Source organism: Pangasianodon hypophthalmus, chromosome 3 (genome assembly GCF_027358585.1).
Source record: "Pangasianodon hypophthalmus isolate fPanHyp1 chromosome 3, fPanHyp1.pri, whole genome shotgun sequence".
NCBI classification, from domain to species: Eukaryota; Metazoa; Chordata; class Actinopteri; order Siluriformes; family Pangasiidae; genus Pangasianodon; species Pangasianodon hypophthalmus.
In genome coordinates, this window is record NC_069712.1 from 10,690,996 (window position 1) to 10,705,249 (window position 14,254).

At 39.7% G+C, this 14,254-nt stretch overlaps 1 protein-coding gene across 17 annotated transcripts in view; it reads right to left on the bottom strand.

The window, feature by feature from the left end:
* The window catches only part of ndst2a (N-deacetylase/N-sulfotransferase (heparan glucosaminyl) 2a), a 116,060-nt gene that overhangs the window by 49,706 nt on the left and 52,100 nt on the right, over positions 1 to 14,254 (bottom strand). For 9 of the 17 annotated variants that reach the window (XM_034302803.2, XM_034302802.2, XM_034302801.2 and 6 more), the window contains one exon: positions 13,397 to 13,500. The exons of the other annotated variants lie outside the window; for them this stretch is intronic. The gene's annotated coding sequence lies outside the window, so the exon portion shown is untranslated. The remainder of the gene's footprint in view (positions 1 to 13,396; positions 13,501 to 14,254) is intronic. 17 annotated transcript variants of the gene reach the window in all.

A 14,254-nucleotide genomic window follows, 5' to 3' on the forward strand; every position in this document is an offset into this window, starting at 1 on the left:
TAATGGTCACTCTTGTCAGCTTTGCTACTTGTAGTACTTTACTACTGACCAATTGCTATTAACTGAACCGCATTCCCCAGGAGCAAGGTAGCAGCATTATTACTTTTTAATCAAGTAGCTGTAAAGGTTTTTGCTTGGCAAGTTCATCAATTTATGTATTTCACTGGTTAGTTGGAGGCACTTTTTACTTCCAAGTCAACATAAGTGAGTTGTTTCTTATGGAGTCTTCTGGTTTAGCTAAGTTCCCTTTTTTAAAGTAGCCTGCACAAAACCACCATGTACTGACTTTCTCAGATTAAGTGGCACTATAAACCGCAGCATCCTCTATTCTTTTTGTTTGAGCAGACAACAAAACACACACATTTACCCATAACTGCTTTATGTTAACTTCCCAGGGCTGTAACCAGGATCAAAATTATGGTGAATTCCACAATGCGTGAATGTGTCATAGTTAATATATCACAATAATGAATGTGTACTGCATCAATTGATAATTTTTAATCTCCATTAAGTTATGCTTCCAATTTTTCATAAACATCTCTTACTCCAGTTCCGCAGTTGGATTTTAATGAGTTAAATATTTTGTTTACAAGACAGCCTAAGTAACCTGTTGAGTTCTAAATTACATTACATGACACTATATTATTAAAATTTTTTAATAATTTGAGACATTTGGAAAATGACTATGTACATTAAATATGTACATGAACTGAACTGACGGAGCTGATTATATTTTCGAAGGGAGGTGACACAAAGAATGACCATCCATTAAAATGATTTTCTTATTTTTATTAAAAGAAAAAAGCTATAGAGGTGTGAGATCCATGTCAATAAATTCCGGATATGAACCACGTAAATAAGGCTTGGTCGTGAGTCCTCCATTGTTTGTTGCACAGCCTGCAAGAGAGTCAAACCTGTCCTCCTGTCCTGAAAGACCAAATCCCAGATGTCAGAATGCCATTTTCTCCAAACCATTTCAGACTAGGCACAAACCAGCCTTAAAGCTTATCTTACGAGAAAGCTGCCACGTTTTTGCTCCCCCCGTCATGCATCCAAGGCCATCGCACTGTCGCAGAGCTGTGACCCGGCAGTTAAAGAGTCCTTTATCTGAGCCAGGTGCTGGAGCTCTTTATGCGGATGGAGGGAGGCCTCATGGTTTCCCTGCATCGATGCTGAGGAGGAGGTGAATGTGTACATCTCCAGTGGAGCATGAGGACTGGGTCAAACATGCCACGCTGTTATGGTTTTCTCTAAAGCGGCTCCTCTCACAGCACGCTGCTTCCTGCTGAGAACGCACTGAGCTGCAGAGAATGTGTTGACGCTCTGCTACATTACACACACACACACACACACACACACACACACACACACAAAGCACTTCTATTGCCACACAACTCGCATATTAAAAACATTTTGATACGAGATGCACTGTAATCAAGTTGTCTGTCTCGACCAAACGCTGATAATTTGATGAACATGGTCACTACTCAGGCAAGGAGAGACCAGCACACAATGAGAGAGATTCTTTCAGCACATTTATTTTGTCACGTTTCTCTCCCTCCCTCCCTCCCTCTCTCTCCCTACTAGCAGCTTTATTTCAGTAGAGGATAGTACGAGAGTGGCAGGGCTTTGGAGATATGGTTCCGTATGTCAGTCCACAGAAGAATAAGCCCACTGGCCTGAAGCAGGGCCGTCACTCAAGAAAGCAGCCCAGGAGACGAGCATGCTTGCTCAGCCTCTATCAGACGAGGCTCGAGACGCACGGATGACACCGTCATTCTCAATGACAAGCTGAATATAGAACTCAGGATGACTGCCACTCAGGTGGAGGGGAAGAAAAGACATGCAGTTCTTCATTCCTCTTGTTTGAATTCTTCATAAAAAATAGTTCTTATAAAATAGAAGAGCTAAGAAGCTCTCATGTGAAGTGGATTTGCAGGAAAATGTTGCCCTATGCTTCCATGAATAAAGCATGACTACAGTAGCAAATCTCCATTTCACATGCATAATGGCGCACACACACAGCTTTATATCTGCTCATTAATCTGCATAGTAGAGAGTCCACCCCATCACCATTCAGTCACCCCCCCCAAATTAGGGGCCCGTTCAAATTGTTTGAGCTGTGTGATGTTAAGCTGCAATGTATTTTAAAACAATTTGTAACAGCCTTATATGCAAGCAGAGGTGCCAATATTGCTAACAAGAAAATCCTAGCAGAGAGAAAAAGCTATTTTACCATAAAACCCAGAAGCAAATGTTTGACCACAATAATTACCAGCTCCTATAATTTTATTGACCACCCAATTTTATAGAGCTCACCATCCCAACCAGTTGTGGCTTGTGAATTCACAGGTCAAAGTTCACCTAAAGTCAATGTGAAGCGAAAATAAGTGCTATGAGAATAAACACACATTTTTCACAGGTCAGGTACTCGTGTCAGGAGAGGAGGCCTGGAGCACAGTGGGCGTTCCAGTTCATCCCAGAGGTGTTTAGTGGGGTTGAGGTCAGGGCTCTGTGCAGGCCACTCAAGTTCTTCCACATCAACCTTTTCAAACCATGTTGATCTCGCTTTGTGCACAGCGGCACTGTCATGCTGGAACAGGTTTGGGCCCCTTAGTTCCAGTAAAAGGAAATTGTAATGCTACAGCAGACAAAGACATTCTATACAATTGTGTGCTTCCAACTTTGTGGCAACAGTTTGGGGAAGAACCACATGTGGGTGTGACGGTCAGGTGTCTACAAACATTTGGCCATATTGGGCTTAACTTAAAAGTGGAGGTTTGCGGTGCAGCTGTCCATTCCATTAATGCTCTTGTTTATGTTGGAGAACAACAAACCCAGAGCCAACAAAATGATCTACAGAGCAAGTGTATTTCTGGCAAGCATATTCAGCAAGATTCTTGGAAAGGAACACCATAAATACATTAGGAGACGCAGGAGGCCTTAAAATAAGACACTCTACCATTTATGATTATATATCGATTAAATTTTCCCAACAGTACAATAAATGGTTTGGCAGTGTGAGCTTTCGCTTGAGCTCCAAGATTCTGGCCTGTCCCTCATCATTTACAGGGAACTGCATCCTCACCGCCAGGAGATTTGTAAGTGAATAATATCTTCTGCTGACTCATGATCAGATTTCCTAAAATCCATTATCCTTATCCACCGTGGCACTCACTCACTCACACATACACACTCACACCCCCCTCTCATTCACTCAGACACTAATTCCCTGCAGGCGTAAAGTAAATGTAGCTTTCTATCCTACTTGAGAAGCTACTACTTGCACGAGATCATGTGATGATTTACCATCTCCATGTGACCTCTTTTCCATCCTTTGTGTTTTTAATTATGCCAGGGAGAGAACAGCAGGCTGGCATAAATGACACACTGGTAGAAATCTGACAACCGGTAAAAATATATCAAATACCATTTCTATCACAGCTGAGCAAAACTACAACCAAGAACAGGAATCTGAGGCTACAATGGGTACAGACCTAACAAAACTGAACAGCTGAAGATTGGGAAAACACTGCCTGGTCTGATCTCGATTTCTGCTGCGAGATACAGATGGCAGAGTCAGAATTTAGCATCAGCAGCATGAAGCCATGAACCCAACCTGCCTTGTATGAACAGTTCAGGCTGGTGGAGGTGCTGTGGGGAACGTTTTCCTGGCACACAGTGAGCCTGTTAATACCAATTGAGCATTGTTTGAATGCCAAAGCCTATCTGAGTATGGTTGCTGACCCTTTATGGCTACAATTTCCCCATCTGCAAATGGTTACTTCCAGCATGATAATGTACCATGTCACAAAGCACAAATCATCTCAAACTGGTTTCATGAACATGACAATGAGTTCAGTGCCTTCCCAGTCATCAGAATCCAAAAGGGCACCTTTGGGATGTGGTAGACCAACAGATTCACATGAATGAGCAGCTGACAAATGTGCAGCAATTACGTGACATAATCATGTCAACATGGACCCGAATTTAAAAGGAATGTTTCCAACACATTGTGGAATCCATGCCATGAAGAATTGAGGCTGTTTTGCGAGCAAAGACGAGTCCTACCCAGTATTAGTATAGTGTTCCTAAAAAAAAAAAGTGGCCAGTGAGAGTAGATTCATACTTTCTTGTTTGATTGCAATTTAACTGAATTTTTAAATAATAAAAATGAAAATTATTTGTTTGCAACACATTAAGTATTGCCTCTGGCTTGCTAATTAGGAACCTAAATCAACATCCAGATTCTGTGAAGCTGCTTTATGAAAATGTCTACAGTTAAAAGTGCTATACAATAAAATTAAATTGAATTAATTAGTTTGAATTAAATGCAGTACTCATTTTATATTCATTTCCATAAAATGTGCCTATAGTCTACTTTCTTTTGTGAAATATTGTGATAAAAATGAAAATCTAGGCTTTGTAGACTAGAGAGAAGAAATGTGTGATGTGTTTGACATTCAAGGTTGGACATATTGAAATATTCTAGAGGAAAGAGTATAATTCAAACTGATAGAAGAGAGAGAGAACAAGACACAAGAAGACAGTGAGAGGTAAATGGGGGGAGAGAGAGAGAGAGACAGAGGCCTTCTTTCACTACAGCTGCTTTGACATGCAGACAAATACAGATTGTCAAAGATTGGCAGACAGTCAGGTACAGCTGAATGATTCACTGTTCATTCTTTTCGGAGAAGCCATCGCAAAATGTGTAACTCAAATCTATTGTGAACTCACTTCTGTAATATGATCTACTTTTACCCAAAATACATGAACATTACCAGTACTTCTGCTGTCTGAACTGAAACTGCACTTTGAAATTTTGACACCGACACTGCCAGGGGTTTACGTTGGTGACTTTCAAAGCATATCATGTAATTATGACAGCAGTCTTTAGTACATACATACTCAGTGTGTATTGTGACCACAGACATGACAAAGGGGTTTTCCCTAAAGATATTAAAGCTAGCCCACTAACTGTACACTGAATCTCTCTCTCTCTCGACTCCTGCCAGTCACCAGGTAGGGAGACTTCTTTCTTTACTTTAATGTGTACAATATTATGTGCTGTGCTTCACTGTTTCAAGGGTCTACATTTTTAATCAAATGATGAATTTCGTTATATATTTTAAAATACCAAGAAGAATTACAATAAGGCAAATAAGACAATATGAGTCAATAAAAAAAACTAGTAGCCAATTAGCTAGCTAAAATAGGATTATTGGTCCATACTTTTACATTACTATGGGAGCAGACTGTGTGTGGAGATCCCAGCAGTGTGATTCAACCAGTCAAATGTGCCACATTTTTCTGCCTTGCTGCTGTTTTTTTTTTTTTTTTTTTTTTTTTTTTTTGAGTAAAATACTTCAACCAAACTGTGGACCACTTGGCTTTTGGCAGTTTTGTCAGCTTGGCTAATATGCAGCTCAAGGCATAACTACAGCATGGAGGAAAAGTGTGTGTGTGTGTGTGTGTGTGTGTGTGTGTGTGTGTGTGTGCGTGGACACTAGCAGGACCTGACTCTGACAGACAGTGAAATAACTTAGCACACAGCAGGCTATAGTAAAACCTGCTCAGAATCCAAATATAGAATTGAAATGAGCAAAATAATTTTTCTGGTACAATCAAACCGTTCTCCTAAAAAGAACTGACGGATGATAACCGACACAAACACAAAGCTGAAGACACTTTTATTAATAAACACAAACACACACACACACACACACACACACACACACACACACCCTGGCACACGCGCACACCCCGGCACACACGCGCACACACTCTCTCATTGGCCATTTATGCAAACATGAAAACAATTGGGGGGTAATCCATAACACTAATAACAACGTGTGAGCAATGGAGGGAGTTCTGCTTCATTTCCACCCAGCTAACCTGACTCGTTAAAAAAAAAAAAAAAAGACTACAGTCTAAGCGAGACAGCTGTAATTGACCATCAGTGTGTTGCGAGTGCGGCCCATTTACTTAACCAGCACGAGACCCTTTGACATCGACACAAGACACACTACAGTACCTCTAATGGCACTTCATCGGTTCATACTGCATTCATAATAAAGATGTTTTAATAGCATGAAGAGAACAGGAACAGCAAGATCTGGCAGTGATGGAGAGAATCAGAGGAGTTTCTTGGCGTTAAATTAACATTAATTAAAGGCAAATTGATTGAGTGGGGATAGAGCGAACACGTTCTCTCATTATGAAGGAGCTATTACTCTTTAGTTGACGTGCCGCTGACACGCTTTCAGATGAGAGTGAGATCAGTCAGTGCCCCTGCTGATGGGTGCACTAACACACAAACCTGCAGCTACATCATAAAAAGAGCTTTATTGTTAAAGCCTCTCTGCCACAGCTCTCACTAATGTTAACAGCAAAGTGTGTGCTGAATTTTAATAGTGTAAAATCTATTCCGGTTCTTTAAACTCTTCTGGTTCATAAAGCAGGGTAACTAAGCTCTTTTCAGACATAAAGACAAAAGGAAAACGGGTAAAATCTCATTAATGGAGACCGACTGCATACAGACTTTAGTCTATCTTTTTTTTAGACAGAAAAAGATATAGCTAGCCACACAGTCGTGCACCGACACACAGCTCCAGTGTCCATCTCTGTCAGGCCCAGGGTTATTCATTTTCACCAAATGTCTTCTCCCCATCTTCTTTCAGTGGCAGTTGTCAGCAGATATAGGGCTTGACAATATTCAGCATCAGCACCACTCATCGTCCTTACACTGCAGATCTCACTCACACACACAGTTTATGGGCTCACTTTCTTGGTTTCGATCTCCAAGCCTTGCTTCTTCCAAAAGCGACCTGTTAGCTTGGGTCATTTCTAGCAATCTGAGAAATGGGCTGAAAACAGAACATCGTACTGTGGGTTTTAAAAATAACTGCCTCCCAGTGACAGGTCCCACTGCCTGAGTGGACAGCTTTATAGCACATAATATTGCATTTAGAATATTGTATTACACTGGCTGAGTAAATAAACATGACTTAGCACCGGTGTGGCCATCACAAAGGCTACACAACAATTAAAAGAGCATACTGTAGTGATATTGCTGCTAGGCAGGTGCTAATAATTGGTTATATCATACAGTATATTGCGATATTCACTTGCATTTATACGTATATGTAATTTGTGATTGTTACTCTATTCTTTAACTATGATGTGTTACATCTGTTGTAATTATATTACTGTTACTTGCTTTAGATTTATTATCTGTGTTTTATTACATTTTATTTACTCTAAAATTCCAGTGTAGTGCTCACATGAAAAACTGTTTTAAATAATAGCATTAGCATAAACCACAACGAACTAGAAATTCTGGTGATATGAATTGTTAATATTGACTAATACATTATTGCTATGCATTGCAAATCTGTGATCATAGAATGTCTAAAAATATATATCTGGTTTACTCATAAGCAGTCATGGTTCAACATTGACCTGCATTAATTTCCCTAAAATTAACAGCTTTTAGCAATGAATCATCAAAACAACCAGAGAAAACTTTACATAACACAAAAATTGGTTTGTTTGTGCTCATTTGCATATTACAGGCTTCAGGGATAATTGTTATCATGATCACTTGATATTAACACATAAAATATCATGCAGCCATACACATCAACCAAAACTATGGCCTATGAGCAATAAGCTTTCAATACGGCCAACCTATACCCCCCCACACCCACCCAACATACTTCCTCGTCTGCTGGTCCCTCAAATCACATCCTCAGCCATTCACGTTGTCCCTTACACTTCCCAAACGAGAACAAATTACCACAGATGTTGTCAACTCATGGAGGAGGTAGTCAGGAGTGGATGAACAGTCTAACCAATGACAAAAGAAAACCATGCAGACTTTAGCTGAGCAGTTGCAATCTAATTAAAAGCTGGGTGGTGTCACTCTGTCTTCCACACACAATCCAATTTATTTCTCTAAGAAAACTTGTCAACTCACACATGCACGCACAGAGACTCAATCTACTGTTGACACCGAGAGTGGATCCTCAAGACCCTTAGGATATTAAATGATTCAGGGGCTTTCAGTCACTACCTGTTCAACTTCTCACTCTAGCTTGTTTTTAATCTTTATGCTATGCATTTCAGACAGAGTCTGTATAATCCCACTACAGAAGTATGACCTGTAACATGCTTATCTTAAATAACAGCCAGGCATTTTCTTTTCATTTAATCAGCATGGAATAAAACATGATGGGCAGGGCTGTTACAGGAAAATACTCAAAGACGGGGTGGTGTGATGTGGCCCTGATTAAGGCCAATTTATACTTCTGCGTTAACATGTACGTGCATCTTTGTGTTGCGACACAAAAAGGGGGATCATGGGCAAACATGGAACGCAGAGATGCACTAGCGTTCAGTTCTCCCACTGCTTTCAGTGAGAATTCACTTGGTTTAGAATTAATCAAGTGAGGTTTCTTTTCCCCAGCACTTTAAAAAACATCATGTCTTTGGTACAAGTATGAACACTTCACCCTGTGCGAGTGTCTGCGCACGATGTCCTGACGTGCTCGCAGAGACACGCACACAGAAGTATAACTCAGCCCTTACTGTTACTGTCTGAAGTTGATCATTTTCAAATAACAGCATGGCCCGAAGCATTTGTATCATTGTTAACAATTTCTAGTTACATTTAAGGATGTGGAATATCTGCAAAACAAAATATTTCCTGTCACATTCTGGCAGCAGTCTTTCCCTCAACTGCCTCTTGCTCTCTCACTCTTTCTTAATCCGGAGGAAAAAACCCAGCTTTTCATGTTACCATGAAACCATAAACCACAAACTCCTTTGTCCTGATGACTTTTATGGCAGATAACTTACCGTTACAAAGCACTGAAACTGGAGACTCCTTCCATAAACATTAAATAAACTTACAGAGAGCTTCATCATATCAGTGATTATATGCCTTTGTTAAATAACACAGCTTTTAAAATCCATTTATTGTTAGGCTTAGTTTATGTGAAGTGTTACTATAGAAACGATAACACATTAGATGTAGTGCACCAGTCTCTCTCTCTATCTTGATCTGATCGCTCCCTCCTTCTCACTCACTATCTGTCTTTCTCTGAAAGCGTAGCCTGTCATCTTACCGCGAAAACAAAAAGCATAACAGAGACTGAGAGCGCTTACAACCAAGACTCCTTACATAAATGTTAAATAAACATGCCCGAACAAAAAAAAACCCTCACCACATTAACGATTATACATTAGACATTGTTAAACATGTTTTTAAAATCCATTTATTATTAGTCTTAGCTTATGTGCAGCATCCACCGTACATGTCCCTGTGTATGAGCTGTTATTACAGAAACAGTAACATTAGAACAAGTGTATTAATATTAACCTATTGTTCATGTTACAGATGCAATTACTGACCAAGCCGTGCTGTTACACGAAATTAACACACACTTTCTGACCAATCAGATTCGAGCATTCAACCGCGTGGTATAAAGGAACTTATTCTACATAAAGGAAACACCTTCTGTCTAGTCAGAGTATAATGATCATGTATAACAAACTGCACAGTCATATCTAGTTGTTGCCCTGCAAAAGACATTCCAAATGATAAATGCAATGAAATAACAGCGTGTTACAATTCATTAAAGAGTACTGTCAATTAATTACATAAAGCTTCTTTAAACATATTCCACATACTGTGAAAAAAACAAGTCTGTATACTGGGGCTTTTAATAGTGGTGTTATGCTATTTATGTTAATTATGTGGTAAATGTGAAAACTTCCAACTTCAGAAGGAATTTGATCCTGCCGCAGCCAGGGTATAGAATTACCTTCCTTGCTAGTGTTTTTCCAATGCGCTTTTGTCAGCTGTGTCAATGAAGCTGAATAAGCGCAGAAACAGCAAGCAGCAAGCAACAGCATGTAAATTCCCTCCCTCTCAGAGTACACTAATGCCTTCTCTTTGTTCTCTGCCCTCACTCCATCGTTCCCTTAATAGCAGGCCTGGAGCTATTAATGTCTTCATGTATAGTCCATGCCACAAAACCTCAGGCAGCTCCCTCTTCCTGGATTTTGCTCCTTCACCCTCTTGCTCAGTTGCACTCTCTCACACACACACACTCCATCTGCAAAAGCCTTTCTCCATTACTTTTCTGCACATGATGCCCTGCATTGCTTTTTCTGTGTAATTACTTTGCAGATTTTTCTGGGGGCAAGAGACCCTAAACATTCCTACACACACTATGTAATCTGACATCACAAAACTCAGGCTCTCACCTCCCAATGCAGCTCAGTTTACTATCTCATTGTCTCAGTTTTTCTCTTACACACAGCGGGCTTTAAGAATCACTCTCTCCTCTCTCACACACAAGCTCTCTTAGCATCTTTCTTCATCTGAGAAGCAATCCACTGAAGCACAGCTATCAATTCTTGGCATGTAGTGCTGCACAAGGTATTGCAAGTTTAATACATTTTCAATACTACAACCTGGTAAAGGGTACGATTTTATAACGTTCACTACTTTCAATGATTCATTTAAACAGACCAACACTAATACCTGATGTATTTTAGCTATGGGAAATCAAACATGCTAATTTGACTCAGATGTGTGTGAGCAAGTTCACACAAAGAGTTCATGTCAACAGCTCGTTAAAAAGAGACGCTCTTCCTCACATTTTTCTTATCTTGCCGATAAAGACACGCAGTGAAACAAGTATGCAAAAGGTGTTATATGTCCCTCCACTGCAAAAGAGCAAATACACACACCTTGGGTGAGAAATCTGTCTGAAAAACATCACAACCTCTCCTTAGATTCAACCAAGCATTTTATTCTGAGTTTAATTTAGGTGTACGATTAGCAGCTTTTCCTGTGTAAGTGATTCATGACACTGCATTTGCTTCTTCGCAATTGCCATCACAAATGAATCATCAATTTTTAAGTAGCTGAAGGAGCGTGACTGTGATGTTTAAAAACAAAGACAGTGATGAAGTGATGCTGCACGAGTATGTGTTAGAATACGATGCTCCTTCTCCCTGTGCCTTTACTCGCTGCTTGAATAGCAATCTTTTTAGCTTCAGAACAGTGCAGTTTGGCGTCCAACAGTGCTGAAGTCAAATTTTGGTAGGCCTATCCTGACAACTCACACATACTGTAGTGCCACATTTCACTTACTTATTCCCAACAAAAAAGAATGAGCATGAGATACAGGAATGGGTTCTAAAAGTCAGAAAATTCAGAAAAGTAGCATTCCTTTGTATTTCCATCCTCAGAGTTACTGTGCGATCGGAGCTGAACTGCATGCAGCTGTAATTGCACTTGAGCTGGCTCTTGGAGACGGACTACAGCAGGGATTCGGCTCCAACATTCATGTGAACACTGTGTGTCCTCTTACAATCACTACAGAGCTCACTCTGTACGAACAGCCTCAGCACTTTTCCCTTTTTACGACTGCTTCTAGGCACGAGAAATGCTGCTTATCACAATGTAATAACGACTACAGGTACAGCCAGTGAAAAAAAAATATGTTAATATTATTTCAGAAAAAAATACCTTGATAAATATATACAAGTAATTAGGGAAACATTTTATACAGGTTTATTAGTTGATTCATGTATCAACACATAAAATGAAGCATATAAAATAAGAATGCATTAATCAGCTGCAGGCAATAAGCTGGAACTAGTTAAATTTACAGTTCATTTCAAAAAGCGGCAAACACATGACTGTATTTAAATGAAAATACACAAAGCCCTGCCTCTTCTTTATTTTCCACTGGTTATTTAAACTATCATTTGTTTCTGTCAAAAAGCACGGTCCTGACTGGTGCCTGGACGCCAAAATGAGTGAGGGAGAGACAGAGTATCTGCGCTCTATGAGAGATGAAGTTTATATACTGAACTCATAGAAATAATGTTGATAAACAAAATGAAAGGATGTAAGGATGTCAATATAGGATTGATATGGCTATCATTTATTTAAAAAAAAAAAAAAAAGGAAAGAAAAAGAGATTTATAGTTCCCTAACTGATATTTCTTGCTAAAATGCTAACTAAAATATGTATTTTATGTGTTTTTTTTTAAACCTGCTTTATGCCTACCCAGACAGGATTAGTTTCACTGGGTGCTAACTGTAATAACTTTTTTCTTTCTTTTTATTTATTTATTTAAAAAAAAAAAAAAACATCTCCTGTCTCACATCCAGACAGGAATTATTTTAATGTGGGAGGAATGAGTTTCTGACAGGTTGTTCTGTCTATGAATCTGGATGATTGCTTCAGATGTGGTAAAACGATGTTTATTTATTTGGCAGCATATAACATTGGCTGATTAAGACACGTACAAAGATACAACTGCTCATTTGCTTATTTCTCGAAAACTATTTTTGCATGATATTGCAGCATATGGGAATTATAAAATGGCTTTATACTTGTAGCTGACATTATAACAGACTCTTTATTCAGGCTTTATTTTCTTTCACCTAATAAGGGGCTCCCATTGTAGACAGTACGTAGTCGTTATATGACCCATGCCAGACTCACTTTCTAATCCAAGAGGCAGAATGACCAATGTGTCTATCTGGACAGTAGTCTTAAAAAAAAAAAAAAAAAGCAATGTGGACTTTAACGTTCTCTGGAAGGAATCCCTGCAAATGATGGGCTCACTCCAGGCTTCCATGTACATCTAATCCCATCTGAATAGGGCTCAAGAGCAGAATGCTTGCATTTCTGTAGTTTCAGCCATTTTTTAACATTTCTTAATAGACATTTTAATAACCCTGCTCCCAATACTACTACACACTGGGACATTGTTTCAAGACTCTAGGTATGAGAAATCTGATATTGGCCAGCCCTAATGTGGACAATGTAAAAAGAGCTGGAAGTTTCACACTGCAGTGCTCCACAGTAAGACATTTGATCCTTCCACTCAGCACCTTTACATTAAGCCCTGAACCACACCCTTATGTAATGTTCCAGTGAAGTCTTCGACATGCTGTTGGCGTTAACGGCAAACAAGTCCATCAAGCTCTCCTCCATTTTTTCCAGTGTGAGACAGGCAGAGGAGTGTGATACTCGACATTGGTTTGGGTTTTCTTCACCAGATTTCAGGTTACTGTGAGCCTCCTACATCAGCTCGGCTGGCACTGAGCCACGTCAGCTTTTCAGCAGCTCACAATCAACACCAACATCGTGTACCGGCAGCTTACATACACCCACATGCTTGCAAACTCTCACCTCATGATTTTTTTCCTTACACTTCTCACAAACAAACACAAACTGAAAGGTTCATCATGTACCTTTCCTTTAGGTCTATTATGTGTGACAAACCCCCCACCCACACTAAAACAAACTTGCATGCATACACGGGCGAGGCACAAAGTGACTAAGACAGATTCAGCTCACACCTCGTGTCTCGCCTATCCCTGTAGCCTCCTCCTGTCTCCGTGGTGACATCTGAGAGAGAACGGACGGAGGGTGACAGTGACAAACGTCCAGCCCCCGCACAGTCCTGCCAAGACAAGAGAGAGAAATGTTCATATGCATTCTTCTATCCCACATCCCAGAGAAGGGCATCTGCACTGCACCAGACCCATTTTGGTGCCTATTTTTGTCAAATAGTTTTTTTTTTTTTTTTTTTTTTTTTTTAAAGACAAATACCAACCTTTTCCTTTAAAAAAAAAAAAAACCTTTTCTGCACAGCTCACTATGAGATAGCACAAAATCATTAGATAGCACTATATACACAGAGTGAGTCAGCAAAACTTTTATATACTGCTAATGCAGCAACACAATATTCCCCAACTGTGCTGATTTCCATCTTATAATAAGATCTGATAAACCCCTGTAATCAGTAACTTATCTAATGCTAGTTTACTTCTCCGTCCTTGTTTGAACACATGAATTGTGATGTGATTTGCTGATTTGCCTGATGTTTCTTTCTGAATTGAATCATGCATGTAAGATAACTGGCTATGGGCAGAGCCACATAAAAGACCTTTAACTCATTACTCATCACGTTGTACCCAATACTCAATCCAAAAATAAACCTAGAAAATGTCAGCTCTGGATTCGTCTGTCAGCTGAACACACTCCATGACCCATTACAACCAGATCTGTTCAGAGGCAAGTCGTTTTGTCGGTAATACGAGTCGAGTTTGACTAAATAATACGCATACTAAAATACTATAAAACGTTGAAGCCTCAAATACCCCAGTTAATAGCGGAATGCAGACTGTTCTGCTTTGATTAATCTTTAATACTGC